Consider the following 14,208-nt stretch of genomic DNA (forward strand, 5'->3'; position numbering starts at 1 on the left):
TTGCTGGAGGCTTCCAATTTGCTGAAGCCCAGAGCCTCCAAACAGAAGTAAATCATAAAGTGGAAGTAAACCAATTGATTTAAGGGTTTCAAAACACAGTTACATGCCTGGAATCCCGGGATTGATAACTGTCCCATTTGCTTGTGTTCTCAACCAAACTATCAAATCATCAAATGGCTGGTGTCATAACTTAAATATGCCTAAAATGGGAGAGCAACTGAGAATGTGCAGAGCAGGTTGAAACAGCGTATTACTGGATTTCAAAGTGTATAGAAGCATATTTTTTAATGTTTTACATGAGTATATATGCAAAATGGGACAACCGGAAGAGATGTAGCAGGACTTACTTTTCTGACTAAAGTTGCACTTTAAATGACAGATTTAACAGCATGGTCTAGCAGATTTTCCTCAAGAATTTGATCTTTATGTAGGATGTGCAAAGTTTTTGGATTTTTTTTCATGTTTTTTTGTCGGTGACATGGTAGCATGAAAACACAGCGGGAGTGGTGATTGTAGTTCAAGCTAAATGTGTAAACAGATTGTCAGAAGTGGGATTTGAACCCACGCCTCCATTTGGAGACCAGAACACCCACACAATGTGAAGAAACAGCTCTTGAGTCTGGCGCCTTAGACCACTCGGCCATCCTGACAAGATACATTGAGGTGCTTTGGCTTCCTCTGGAAATATCATCTACTCGTGGTACTCTATTGATCTATTACCATTGTCAAGGAGCTGTATGAACACTCTGAACCTAGGCCCTTTTGCAAATGCACTTCTTAAAGCATGACCTTGCACCAAGTCATACATTTCAGATCCTTTCTACCAAATCTCCTTGAGCAAAAAAAGTAGAAGATGTCCCAGGTGATCTTCGAGTGTTTGGTTGATCCGGGCGCCACAAACCAGAATCATGTCCTTGTGGCAGACCGCGTGGCCTAATGGATAAGGCGTCTGACTTCGGATCAGAAGATTGAGGGTTTGAGTCCCTTCGTGGTCGTTTTCTATGCTGCTTTCCAGTTCCTTCCTGTGACCTTCACTCGTAAATTCTTGCTTTACCCATAACAACGTGCTTCTTGCTGGAGGCTTCCAATTTGCTGAAGCCCAGAGCCTCCAAACAGAAGTAAATCATAAAGTGGAAGTAAACCAATTGATTTAAGGGTTTCAAAACACAGTTACATGCCTGGAATCCCGGGATTGATAACTGTCCCATTTGCTTGTGTTCTCAACCAAACTATCAAATCATCAAATGGCTGGTGTCATAACTTAAATATGCCTAAAATGGGAGAGCAACTGAGAATGTGCAGAGCAGGTTGAAACAGCGTATTACTGGATTTCAAAGTGTATAGAAGCATATTTTTTAATGTTTTACATGAGTATATATGCAAAATGGGACAACCGGAAGAGATGTAGCAGGACTTACTTTTCTGACTAAAGTTGCACTTTAAATGACAGATTTAACAGCATGGTCTAGCAGATTTTCCTCAAGAATTTGATCTTTATGTAGGATGTGCAAAGTTTTTGGATTTTTTTTCATGTTTTTTTGTCGGTGACATGGTAGCATGAAAACACAGCGGGAGTGGTGATTGTAGTTCAAGCTAAATGTGTAAACAGATTGTCAGAAGTGGGATTTGAACCCACGCCTCCATTTGGAGACCAGAACACCCACACAATGTGAAGAAACAGCTCTTGAGTCTTGTGCCTTAGACCACTCGGCCATCCTGACAAGATACATTGAGGTGCTTTGGCTTCCTCTGGAAATATCATCTACTCGTGGTACTCTATTGATCTATTACCATTGTCAAGGAGCTGTATGAACACTCTGAACCTAGGCCCTTTTGCAAATGCACTTCTTAAAGCATGACCTTGCACCAAGTCATACATTTCAGATCCTTTCTACCAAATCTCCTTGAGCAAAAAAAGTAGAAGATGTCCCAGGTGATCTTCGAGTGTTTGGTTGATCCGGGCGCCACAAACCAGAATCATGTCCTTGTGGCAGACCGCGTGGCCTAATGGATAAGGCGTCTGACTTCGGATCAGAAGATTGAGGGTTCGAGTCCCTTCGTGGTCGTTTTCTATGCTGCTTTCCAGTTCCTTCCTGTGTCCTTCACTCGTAAATTCTTGCTTTACCCATAACAACGTGCTTCTTGCTGGAGGCTTCCAATTTGCTGAAGCCCAGAGCCTCCAAACAGAAGTAAATCATAAAGTGGAAGTAAACCAATTGATTTAAGGGTTTCAAAACACAGTTACATGCCTGGAATCCCGGGATTGATAACTGTCCCATTTGCTTGTGTTCTCAACCAAACTATCAAATCATCAAATGGCTGGTGTCATAACTTAAATATGCCTAAAATGGGAGAGCAACTGAGAATGTGCAGAGCAGGTTGAAACAGCGTATTACTGGATTTCAAAGTGTATAGAAGCATATTTTTTAATGTTTTACATGAGTATATATGCAAAATGGGACAACCGGAAGAGATGTAGCAGGACTTACTTTTCTGACTAAAGTTGCACTTTAAATGACAGATTTAACAGCATGGTCTAGCAGATTTTCCTCAAGAATTTGATCTTTATGTAGGATGTGCAAAGTTTTTGGATTTTTTTTCATGTTTTTTTGTCGGTGACATGGTAGCATGAAAACACAGCGGGAGTGGTGATTGTAGTTCAAGCTAAATGTGTAAACAGATTGTCAGAAGTGGGATTTGAACCCACGCCTCCATTTGGAGACCAGAACACCCACACAATGTGAAGAAACAGCTCTTGAGTCTGGCGCCTTAGACCACTCGGCCATCCTGACAAGATACATTGAGGTGCTTTGGCTTCCTCTGGAAATATCATCTACTCGTGGTACTCTATTGATCTATTACCATTGTCAAGGAGCTGTATGAACACTCTGAACCTAGGCCCTTTTGCAAATGCACTTCTTAAAGCATGACCTTGCACCAAGTCATACATTTCAGATCCTTTCTACCAAATCTCCTTGAGCAAAAAAAGTAGAAGATGTCCCAGGTGATCTTCGAGTGTTTGGTTGATCCGGGCGCCACAAACCAGAATCATGTCCTTGTGGCAGACCGCGTGGCCTAATGGATAAGGCGTCTGACTTCGGATCAGAAGATTGAGGGTTTGAGTCCCTTCGTGGTCGTTTTCTATGCTGCTTTCCAGTTCCTTCCTGTGACCTTCACTCGTAAATTCTTGCTTTACCCATAACAACGTGCTTCTTGCTGGAGGCTTCCAATTTGCTGAAGCCCAGAGCCTCCAAACAGAAGTAAATCATAAAGTGGAAGTAAACCAATTGATTTAAGGGTTTCAAAACACAGTTACATGCCTGGAATCCCGGGATTGATAACTGTCCCATTTGCTTGTGTTCTCAACCAAACTATCAAATCATCAAATGGCTGGTGTCATAACTTAAATATGCCTAAAATGGGAGAGCAACTGAGTATGTGCAGAGCAGGTTGAAACAGCGTATTACTGGATTTCAAAGTGTATAGAAGCATATTTTTTAATGTTTTACATGAGTATATATGCAAAATGGGACAACCGGAAGAGATGTAGCAGGACTTACTTTTCTGACTAAAGTTGCACTTTAAATGACAGATTTAACAGCATGGTCTAGCAGATTTTCCTCAAGAATTTGATCTTTATGTAGGATGTGCAAAGTTTTTGGATTTTTTTTCATGTTTTTTTGTCGGTGACATGGTAGCATGAAAACACAGCGGGAGTGGTGATTGTAGTTCAAGCTAAATGTGTAAACAGATTGTCAGAAGTGGGATTTGAACCCACGCCTCCATTAGGAGACCAGAACACCCACACAATGTGAAGAAACAGCCCTTGAGTCTGGCGCCTTAGACCACTCGGCCATCCTGACAAGATACATTGAGGTGCTTTGGCTTCCTCTGGAAATATCATCTACTCGTGGTACTCTATTGATCTATTACCATTGTCAAGGAGCTGTATGAACACTCTGAACCTAGGCCCTTTTGCAAATGCACTTCTTAAAGCATGACCTTGCACCAAGTCATACATTTCAGATCCTTTCTACCAAATCTCCTTGAGCAAAAAAAGTAGAAGATGTCCCAGGTGATCTTCGAGTGTTTGGTTGATCCGGGCGCCACAAACCAGAATCATGTCCTTGTGGCAGACCGCGTGGCCTAATGGATAAGGCGTCTGACTTCGGATCAGAAGATTGAGGGTTCGAGTCCCTTCGTGGTCGTTTTCTATGCTGCTTTCCAGTTCCTTCCTGTGTCCTTCACTCGTAAATTCTTGCTTTACCCATAACAACGTGCTTCTTGCTGGAGGCTTCCAATTTGCTGAAGCCCAGAGCCTCCAAACAGAAGTAAATCATAAAGTGGAAGTAAACCAATTGATTTAAGGGTTTCAAAACACAGTTACATGCCTGGAATCCCGGGATTGATAACTGTCCCATTTGCTTGTGTTCTCAACCAAACTATCAAATCATCAAATGGCTGGTGTCATAACTTAAATATGCCTAAAATGGGAGAGCAACTGAGAATGTGCAGAGCAGGTTGAAACAGCGTATTACTGGATTTCAAAGTGTATAGAAGCATATTTTTTAATGTTTTACATGAGTATATATGCAAAATGGGACAACCGGAAGAGATGTAGCAGGACTTACTTTTCTGACTAAAGTTGCACTTTAAATGACAGATTTAACAGCATGGTCTAGCAGATTTTCCTCAAGAATTTGATCTTTATGTAGGATGTGCAAAGTTTTTGGATTTTTTTTCATGTTTTTTTGTCGGTGACATGGTAGCATGAAAACACAGCAGGAGTGGTGATTGTAGTTCAAGCTAAATGTGTAAACAGATTGTCAGAAGTGGGATTTGAACCCACGCCTCCATTTGGAGACCAGAACACCCACACAATGTGAAGAAACAGCTCTTGAGTCTTGTGCCTTAGACCACTCGGCCATCCTGACAAGATACATTGAGGTGCTTTGGCTTCCTCTGGAAATATCATCTACTCGTGGTACTCTATTGATCTATTACCATTGTCAAGGAGCTGTATGAACACTCTGAACCTAGGCCCTTTTGCAAATGCACTTCTTAAAGCATGACCTTGCACCAAGTCATACATTTCAGATCCTTTCTACCAAATCTCCTTGAGCAAAAAAAGTAGAAGATGTGCCAGGTGATCTTCAAGTGTTTGGTTGATCCGGGCGCCACAAACCAGAATCATGTCCTTGTGGCAGACCGCGTGGCCTAATGGATAAGGCGTCTGACTTCGGATCAGAAGATTGAGGGTTTGAGTCCCTTCGTGGTCGTTTTCTATGCTGCTTTCCAGTTCCTTCCTCTGACCTTCACTCGTAAATTCTTGCTTTACCCATAACAACGTGCTTCTTGCTGGAGGCTTCCAATTTGCTGAAGCCCAGAGCCTCCAAACAGAAGTAAATCATAAAGTGGAAGTAAACCAATTGATTTAAGGGTTTCAAAACACAGTTACATGCCTGGAATCCCGGGATTGATAACTGTCCCATTTGCTTGTGTTCTCAACCAAACTATCAAATCATCAAATGGCTGGTGTCATAACTTAAATATGCCTAAAATGGGAGAGCAACTGAGAATGTGCAGAGCAGGTTGAAACAGCGTATTACTGGATTTCAAAGTGTATAGAAGCATATTTTTTAATGTTTTACATGAGTATATATGCAAAATGGGACAACCGGAAGAGATGTAGCAGGACTTACTTTTCTGACTAAAGTTGCACTTTAAATGACAGATTTAACAGCATGGTCTAGCAGATTTTCCTCAAGAATTTGATCTTTATGTAGGATGTGCAAAGTTTTTGGATTTTTTTTCATGTTTTTTTGTCGGTGACATGGTAGCATGAAAACACAGCGGGAGTGGTGATTGTAGTTCAAGCTAAATGTGTAAACAGATTGTCAGAAGTGGGATTTGAACCCACGCCTCCATTTGGAGACCAGAACACCCACACAATGTGAAGAAACAGCTCTTGAGTCTTGTGCCTTAGACCACTCGGCCATCCTGACAAGATACATTGAAGTGCTTTGGCTTCCTCTGGAAATATCATCTACTCGTGGTACTCTATTGATCTATTACCATTGTCAAGGAGCTGTATGAACACTCTGAACCTAGGCCCTTTTGCAAATGCACTTCTTAAAGCATGACCTTGCACCAAGTCATACATTTCAGATCCTTTCTACCAAATCTCCTTGAGCAAAAAAAGTAGAAGATGTCCCAGGTGATCTTCGAGTGTTTGGTTGATCCGGGCGCCACAAACCAGAATCATGTCCTTGTGGCAGACCGCGTGGCCTAATGGATAAGGCGTCTGACTTCGGATCAGAAGATTGAGGGTTTGAGTCCCTTCGTGGTCGTTTTCTATGCTGCTTTCCAGTTCCTTCCTGTGACCTTCACTCGTAAATTCTTGCTTTAGCCATAACAACGTGCTTCTTGCTGGAGGCTTCCAATTTGCTGAAGCCCAGAGCCTCCAAACAGAAGTAAATCATAAAGTGGAAGTAAACCAATTGATTTAAGGGTTTCAAAACACAGTTACATGCCTGGAATCCCGGGATTGATAACTGTCCCATTTGCTTGTGTTCTCAACCAAACTATCAAATCATCAAATGGCTGGTGTCATAACTTAAATATGCCTAAAATGGGAGAGCAACTGAGAATGTGCAGAGCAGGTTGAAACAGCGTATTACTGGATTTCAAAGTGTATAGAAGCATATTTTTTAATGTTTTACATGAGTATATATGCAAAATGGGACAACCGGAAGAGATGTAGCAGGACTTACTTTTGTGACTAAAGTTGCACTTTAAATGACAGATTTAACAGCATGGTCTAGCAGATTTTCCTCAAGAATTTGATCTTTATGTAGGATGTGCAAAGTTTTTGGATTTTTTTTCATGTTTTTTTGTCGGTGACATGGTAGCATGAAAACACAGCGGGAGTGGTGATTGTAGTTCAAGCTAAATGTGTAAACAGATTGTCAGAAGAGGGATTTGAACCCACGCCTCCATTTGGAGACCAGAACACCCACACAATGTGAAGAAACAGCTCTTGAGTCTGGCGCCTTAGACCACTCGGCCATCCTGAGAAGATATACTGTGGTGATATGGCTTCCTCTGGAAATATCATCTACTCGTGGTACTCTATTGATCTATTACCATTGTCAAGGAGCTGTATGAACACTCTGAACCTAGGCCCTTTTGCAAATGCACTTCTTAAAGCATGACCTTGCACCAAGTCATACATTTCAGATCCTTTCTACCAAATCTCCTTGAGCAAAAAAAGTAGAAGATGTCCCAGGTGATCTTCGAGTGTTTGGTTGATCCGGGCGCCACAAACCAGCATCATGTCCTTGTGGCAGACCGCGTGGCCTAATGGATAAGGCGTCTGACTTCAGATCAGAAGATTGAGGGTTCGAGTCCCTGCGTGGTCGTTTTCTATGCTGCTTTCCAGTTCCTTCCTGTGACCTTCACTCGTAAATTCTTGCTTTAGCCATAACAACGTGCTTCTTGCTGGAGGCTTCCAATTTGCTGAAGCCCAGAGCCTCCAAACAGAAGTAAATCATAAAGTGGAAGTAAACCAATTGATTTAAGGGTTTCAAAACACAGTTACATGCCTGGAATCCCGGGATTGATAACTGTCCCATTTGCTTGTGTTCTCAACCAAACTATCAAATCATCAAATGGCTGGTGTCATAACTTCAATATGCCTAAAATGGGAGAGCAACTGAGTATGTGCAGAGCAGGTTGAAACAGCGTATTACTGGATTTCAAAGTGTATAGAAGCATATTTTTTAATGTTTTACATGAGTATATATGCAAAATGGGACAACCGGAAGAGATGTAGCAGGACTTACTTTTCTGACTAAAGTTGCACTTTAAATGACAGATTTAACAGCATGGTCTAGCAGATTTTCCTCAAGAATTTGATCTTTATGTAGGATGTGCAAAGTTTTTGGATTTTTTTTCATGTTTTTTTGTCGGTGACATGGTAGCATGAAAACACAGCGGGAGTGGTGATTGTAGTTCAAGTTAAATGTGTAAACAGATTGTCAGAAGTGGGATTTGAACCCACGCCTCCATTTGGAGACCAGAACACCCACACAATGTGAAGAAACAGCTCCTGAGTCTGGCGCCTTAGACCACTCGGCCATCCTGACAAGATATATTGAGGTGCTATGGCTTCATCTACTCGTGGTACTCTATTGATCTATTACCATTGTCAAGGAGCTATATGAACACTCTGAACCTAGGCCCTTTTGCAAATGCACTTCTTAAAGCATGACCTTGCACCAAGTCATACATTTCAGATCCTTTCTACCCAATCTCCTTGAGCAAAAAAAGTAGAAGATGTCCCAGGTGATCTTCGAGTGTTTGGTTGATCCGGGTGCCACAAACCAGAATCATGTCCTCGTGGCAGACCGCGTGGCCTAATGGATAAGGCGTCTGACTTTGGATCAGAAGATTGAGGGTTCGAGTACTACCATGAGTATATATGCAAAATGGGACAACCGGAAGAGATGTAGCAGGACTTACTTTTCTGACTAAAGTTGCACTTTAACCACTTTCAGACCGGACCATTTTGCTGGTAAATGACCAGAGGTCTTTTTACACTTTGGCACTGCGCTGCTTTAACTGGTAATTGCGCGGTCATGCAATGTTGTACCCAAACAAAATTTGCGTCCTTTTCTTCCCACAAATAGAGCTTTCTTTTGATGGTATTTGATTGCCTCTGCGATTTTTATTTTTTGCGATATAAACGTAAAAAGACCGCAAATTTTGAAAAAAAATGATATTTTCTACTTTTTGTTATTAGAAAAATCCAATAAACTCAATTTTAGTCATACATTTAGGCCAAAATGTATTCAGCCACATGTCTTTGGTAAAAAAAAAGTCAATAATTGTATATTTATTGGTTTGCGTAAAAGTTGTCACATCTACAAACTAAGGTACGTTTTCTGGAATTTACGCAGCTTTTAGTTTACGACTGCCTATCTCATTTCTTGAGGTGCTAAAATGGCAGGGCAGTACAAAACCCCCCCAAATGACCCCATTTTGGAAAGTAGACCCCCTAAGGAAATTGATAAGAGGCATGTTGAGCCCATTGAATATTTTATTTTTTTGCCTCAAGCGATTGAATAATGACAAAAAAAAAAAATTTTTTTTTTTTTTACACAAAGTTGTCACTAAATGATATATTGCTCACACATGCTATGGGCGTATGTGAAATGACACCCCAAAATAAATTCTGCTGCTTCTCCTGAGTATGGGGATACCACATATGTGGGACTTTTTGGGAGCCTAGCCGCGTACGGGGCCCCGAAAACCAAGCACCGCCTTCAGGCTTTCTAAGGGCGTAAATTTTTGAGTTCACTTCTCACTACCTATTACAGTTTTGAAGGCCATAAAATGCCAAGATGGCACAAAACCCCCACAAATGACCCCATTTTAGAAAGTAGACACCCCAAGCTATTTGCTGAGAGGCATGTTGAGTTCATGGAATATTTTATATTTTGCCACAAGTTGCGGGGAAAATTACAAACTTTTTTTTTTTTTTTTTTTTTTTAACAAAGTTGTCACTAAATGATATATTGCTCATGCATGCCATGGGCATATGTGAAATGACACCCCAAAATAAATTCTGCTGCTTCTCCTGAGTACGGGGATACCACATATGTGGGACTTTTTGGGAGCCTAGCCGCGTACGGGGCCCCGAAAACCAAGCACCGCCTTCAGGCTTTCTAAGGGCGTAAATTTTTGAGTTCACTTCTCACTACCTATTACAGTTTTGAAGGCCATAAAATGCCAAGATGGCACAAACCCCCCCCAAATGACCCCATTTTGGAAAGTAGACACCCCTAAATTTAGGGGTACACTAGTGAGACTAGGTAATAAATGGCGGGTGCCCTGAAACTATAAAAAAATAACTAACCAACCAGCGTCACCTGTAACAGTTATATGGTGATCACTGGTGAAAGGGTTAACTAGGGGGCAATTAGGGGGCTTTATGCGGTAGTATATGGGGGTCCCTGGCGCTATAAAAAGCTGCAGCGAACCTAAATACCTACCTGCCTAACTAGCGTCACCTGTGACACTAATACAGCGATCAGAAAAACGATCGCTTATTAGGCTGGGTTCACACTGGAGCGATGCGGGAACGCCACGAATGCGCGGCGGGTTCCCGCATCGCATGCCTCCCGGCGGCAGTTCACACTGCCCTATGCGAACTGCTGGGAGTGTCAGTGAAATGTTACTGACACCCCCAGATCAGTTCGCATATCGCAGTGCGATCTGCAAACTCGGATCGCATGGTGTGAACACCCATGCGATCCGATTCTGCTGCGGGCCAAAAAAAGGGTCCCGTGCGAATTTGCGGCGGGTGCGGCGAATGGCTGAACTCGAATCGCACAGAGATCGGATGTGATTTGCACTGCAGTGCGGTGCGAATCACATCCGTTCTCATAAACCGCTGCAATGTGAACCCAGCCTTAGTGACACTGGCGAGGGGGGGTGATCACGGGGTTAAACCTTTATTGGGGGGGTTAGGGGGGTACCTTAGAACTAAAGGGGGCTAACCCTAACTGCCCTAACAGTTATTAGTCACAAATGACACCCACCGGGTGATCAGGGGGTTAAACCTTTATTAGGTAATAAATGGCGGGTGCCCTGAAACTATAAAAAAATAACTAACCAACCAGCGTCACCTGTAACAGTTATATGGTGATCACTGGTGAAAGGGTTAACTAGGGGGCAATCAGGGGGCTTTATGCGGTAGTATATGGGGGTCCCTGGCGCTATAAAAAGCTGCGGCGAACCTAAATACCTACCTGCCTAACTAGCGTCACCTGTGACACTAATACGGCGATCAGAAAAATGATCGCTTATTAGGCTGGGTTCACACTGGAGCGATGCGGAAACGCCGCGAATCCGCGGCGGGTTCCCGCATCGCATGCCTCCCGGCGGCAGTTCACACTGCCCTATGCGAACTGCTGGGAGTGTCAGTGAAATGTTACTGACACCCCCAGATCAGTTCGCATATCGCAGTGCGATCTGCAAACTCGGATCGCATGGTGTGAACACCCATGCGATCCGATTCTGCTGCGGGCCAAAAAAAGGGTCCCGTGCGAATTTGCGGCGGGTGCGGCGGGTGTGGCGGGTGCGGCGGGTGCGGCGAATGGCTGAACTCGAATCGCACAGAGATCGGATGTGATTTGCACTGCAGTGCGGTGCGAATCACATTCGTTCTCATAAACCGCTGCAATGTGAACCCAGCCTTAGTGACACTGGCGACGGGGGGTGATCACGGGGTTAAACCTTTATTGGGGGGGTTAGGGGGGTACATTAGAACTAAAGGGGGCTAACTCTAACTGCCCTAACAGTTATTACAGTCACAAATGACACCAATGCAAAAAAAAAAAAAAAAAAAATGACATTGGTGTCACTGTGACTGGGGGGCAGGGGTAATTGGGGGGGTGATCGGGGGGTAAAGGGGGGGTGTGAGTGTGCCTGGCATGTTCTACTGTGTGTGTAGAGTGTTGGTGCAACTCACTGATCCGCTCTCCTCCGTGTCGGAACGAAAAACACCGACACGGAGGAGAGAATACATCACTTCCTCTCCTGTGTTTACATTACAGGAGAGGAAGTGATGTCACCGGGGATTTCTATTCGTCGGGAGCGATCGCGAGGGGGTGGCCATGAATGAATGGCCGTCCCCTCGTCCGGGATCGCTCCCGAACGAATACCGACCGCCGCCGGCACCGGGCGGGGGCCCGATCGGGCCCCCGACCCGCGGGAGGCAAGGGACGTACATGTATGTCCTTATGCCTGCCCGTGCCATTCTACCGACGTACATCGGCGTGCGGCGGTCGGCAACTGGTTAAATGACAGATTTAACAGCATGGTCTAGCAGATTTGCCTCAAGAATTTGATCTTTATGTAGGATGTGCAAAGTTTTTGGATTTTTTTTCATGTTTTTTTGTCGGTGACATGGTAGCATGAAAACACAGCGGGAGTGGTGATTGTAGTTCAAGCTAAATGTGTAAACATATTGTCAGAAGTGGGATTTGAAGCCACGCCTCCATTTGGAGACCAGAACACCCACACAATGTGAAGAAACAGCTCTTGAGTCTGGCGCCTTAGACCACTCGGCCATCCTGACAAGATACATTGAGGTACTTTGGCTTCCTCTGGAAATATCATCTACTCGTGGTACTCTATTGATCTATTACCAATGTCAAGGAGCTGTATGAACACTCTGAACCTAGGCCCTTTTGCAAATGCACTTCTTAAAGCATGACCTTGCACCAAGTCATACATTTCAGATCCTTTCTACCAAATCTCCTTGAGCAAAAAAAGTAGAAGATGTCCCAGGTGATCTTCGAGTGTTTGGTTGATCCGGGCGCCACAAACCAGAATCATGTCCTTGTGGCAGACCTCGTGGCCTAATGGATAAGGCATCTGACTTCGGATCAGAAGATTGAGGGTTCGAGTCCCTTCGTGGTCGTTTTCTATGCTGCTTTCCAGTTCCTTCCTGTGGCCTTCACTCGTAAATTCTTGCTTTACCCATAACAACGTGCTTCTTGCTGGAGGCTTCCAATTTGCTGAAGCCCAGAGCCTCCAAACAGAAGTAAATCATAAAGTGGAAGTAAACCAATTGATTTAAGGGTTTCAAAACACAGTTACATGCCTGGAATCCCGGGATTGATAACTGTCCCATTTGCTTGTGTTCTCAACCAAACTATCAAATCATCAAATGGCTGGTGTCATAACTTAAATATGCCTAAAATGGGAGAGCAACTGAGTATGTGCAGAGCAGGTTGAAACAGCGTATTACTGGATTTCAAAGTGTATAGAAGCATATTTTTTAATGTTTTACATGAGTATATATGCAAAATGGGACAACCGGAAGAGATGTAGCAGGACTTACTTTTCTGACTAAAGTTGCACTTTAAATGACAGATTTAACAGCATGGTCTAGCAGATTTTCCTCAAGAATTTGATCTTTATGTAGGATGTGCAAAGTTTTTGGATTTTTTTTCATGTTTTTTTGTCGGTGACATGATAGCATGAAAATACAGCGGGAGTGGTGATTGTAGTTCAAGCTAAATGTGTAAACAGATTGTCAGAAGTGGGATTTGAAGCCACGCCTCCATTTGGAGACCAGAACACCCACACAATGTGAAGAAACAGCTCTTGAGTCTGGCGCCTTAGACCACTCGGCCTTCCTGACAAGATACATTGAGGTACTTTGGCTTCCTCTGGAAATATCATCTACTCGTGGTACTCTATTGATCTATTACCATTGTCAAGGAGCTATATGAACACTCTGAACCTAGGCCCTTTTGCAAATGCACTTCTTAAAGCATGACCTTGCACCAAGTCATACATTTCAGATCCTTTCTACCAAATCTCCTTGAGCAAAAAAAGTAGAAGATGTCCCAGGTGATCTTCGAGTGTTTGGTTGATCCGGGTGCCACAAACCAGAATCATGTCCTTGTGGCAGACCGCGTGGCCTAATGGATAAGGCGTCTGACTTCGGATCAGAAGATTGAGGGTTCGAGTCCCTTCGTGGTCGTTTTCTATGCTGCTTTCCAGTTCCTTTCTGTGACCTTCACTCGTAAATTCTTGCTTTAGCCATAACAACGTGCTTCTTGCTGGAGGCTTCCAATTTGCTGAAGCCCAGAGCCTCCAAACAGAAGTAAATCATAAAGTGGAAGTAAACCAATTGATTTAAGGGTTTCAAAACACAGTTACATGCCTGGAATCCCGGGATTGATAACTGTCCCATTTGCTTGTGTTCTCAACCAAACTATCAAATCATCAAATGGCTGGTGTCATAACTTAAATATGCCTAAAATGGGAGAGCAACTGAGTATGTGCAGAGCAGGTTGAAACAGCGTATTACTGGATTTCAAAGTGTATAGAAGCATATTTTTTAATGTTTTACATGAGTATATATGCAAAATGGGACAACCGGAAGAGATGTAGCAGGACTTACTTTTCTGACTAAAGTTGCACTTTAAATGACAGATTTAACAGCATGGTCTAGCAGATTTTCCTCAAGAATTTGATCTTTATGTAGGATGTGCAAAGTTTTTGGATTTTTTTTCATGTTTTTTTGTCGGTGACATGATAGCATGAAAATACAGCGGGAGTGGTGATTGTAGTTCAAGCTAAATGTGTAAACAGATTGTCAGAAGTGGGATTTGAAGCCACGCCTCC

The 14,208-nt window shown here is 43.2% G+C and overlaps 6 non-coding genes across 6 annotated transcripts; 3 read left to right on the forward strand and 3 right to left on the reverse strand.

Annotated features, from left to right (window-relative positions):
- Positions 1 to 540: 540 nt before the first annotated feature.
- On the reverse strand, positions 541 to 650 carry TRNAL-CAA (transfer RNA leucine (anticodon CAA)). Its single transcript has 2 exons — positions 613 to 650; positions 541 to 586 (listed from the first exon to the last, which is right to left on the reverse strand). It is a non-coding gene; the product is annotated as a tRNA-Leu (tRNA).
- A 1,343-nt stretch (positions 651 to 1,993) lies between these two features.
- TRNAR-UCG (transfer RNA arginine (anticodon UCG)) lies at positions 1,994 to 2,066 on the forward strand. The gene has a single exon. It is a non-coding gene; the product is annotated as a tRNA-Arg (tRNA).
- Positions 2,067 to 2,682: 616 nt separating this feature from the next.
- TRNAL-CAA (transfer RNA leucine (anticodon CAA)) lies at positions 2,683 to 2,792 on the reverse strand. The gene is made up of 2 exons: positions 2,755 to 2,792; positions 2,683 to 2,728 (listed from the first exon to the last, which is right to left on the reverse strand). It is a non-coding gene; the product is annotated as a tRNA-Leu (tRNA).
- Positions 2,793 to 3,753: 961 nt separating this feature from the next.
- TRNAL-CAA (transfer RNA leucine (anticodon CAA)) lies at positions 3,754 to 3,863 on the reverse strand. The gene is made up of 2 exons: positions 3,826 to 3,863; positions 3,754 to 3,799 (listed from the first exon to the last, which is right to left on the reverse strand). It is a non-coding gene; the product is annotated as a tRNA-Leu (tRNA).
- Positions 3,864 to 4,135: 272 nt separating this feature from the next.
- Positions 4,136 to 4,208, forward strand: TRNAR-UCG (transfer RNA arginine (anticodon UCG)). Its single transcript has one exon. It is a non-coding gene; the product is annotated as a tRNA-Arg (tRNA).
- A 9,280-nt stretch (positions 4,209 to 13,488) lies between these two features.
- TRNAR-UCG (transfer RNA arginine (anticodon UCG)) lies at positions 13,489 to 13,561 on the forward strand. The gene has a single exon. It is a non-coding gene; the product is annotated as a tRNA-Arg (tRNA).
- Positions 13,562 to 14,208: the final 647 nt, after the last annotated feature.

This window comes from Lithobates pipiens, unplaced genomic scaffold (assembly GCF_037356315.1).
Source record: "Lithobates pipiens isolate NorthernLeopardFrog02 unplaced genomic scaffold, aLitPip1_a1.2 Scaffold_1, whole genome shotgun sequence".
NCBI classification, from domain to species: Eukaryota; Metazoa; Chordata; class Amphibia; order Anura; family Ranidae; genus Lithobates; species Lithobates pipiens.